Genomic DNA, 913 nt, shown 5'->3' with positions numbered 1-913 from the left:
TTAGCAGGTAACTAATCTAGACCGCGCTTTCACACTTGTGTTAAGTGCAGACGAAAATAACGCCGAAAAGATACAGTCGGTTCGTGGCCAGAATAAATTCTTGAACTTAATTCTCTTCAAAACAACAAGTTGACCTTCAACACTGGAACACACACATACACAGATCCTAAGTGATCAGCATCTACAATCCACAGTTATATTAGATAGATCATATCTACCCACCGATACTAAAGTATCAGATAGAGAATACTCTCCTTTCGGAGCAGAACAAAGGCGACATACAGCGCGGGATCACAATAATAATAATAATAAAAATAATAATAGTAATTATAATAATAATAATAATAAGAATAAAAATTATTATAATAAAATTAATAAATACGAAATTAATAAAATCCACTTATAATACTAAAAATAATAAAAATAATAATAATAATGACAATAATAATAATAATAATAATAATAATAATAATAATAATAATAATAATAATAATAATAATAACAATAATAATAATAATAATAATAATAATAATAATAATAATAATAATAATAATAATAATAATAATAATAATAATAATAATAATAATAATAATAATAATAATAATAATAGTAATATCATAGATAATTTTAATAAAAACTATAATAAAAAATTAGTTATAATAATAAAAACAAATATAATAATAGTAAATATAATAATATAGAAACTGATAATAAAAAAAATTAATAAATTTAAAAAAAACTTTACAAAAATTTTAATAATAATAATAATAATAACAAAAATAATAGTAATAATAATAATAATAATAATAATAATAATAATAATAATAATAATAATAATAATAATAATAATAATAATAATAATAATAATAATAATAATAATAATAATAATAATAATAATAAAAAAAAATAATAT

The sequence above is a fragment of the Convolutriloba macropyga genome, chromosome 2 (assembly GCF_964194025.1).
Source record: "Convolutriloba macropyga chromosome 2, txConMacr16.3, whole genome shotgun sequence".
In the NCBI taxonomy this organism is placed as follows: Eukaryota; Metazoa; Xenacoelomorpha; order Acoela; family Convolutidae; genus Convolutriloba; species Convolutriloba macropyga.
The sequence above is the reverse complement of the archived record's forward strand: the minus strand, read 5'-3'. Positions refer to the sequence as shown.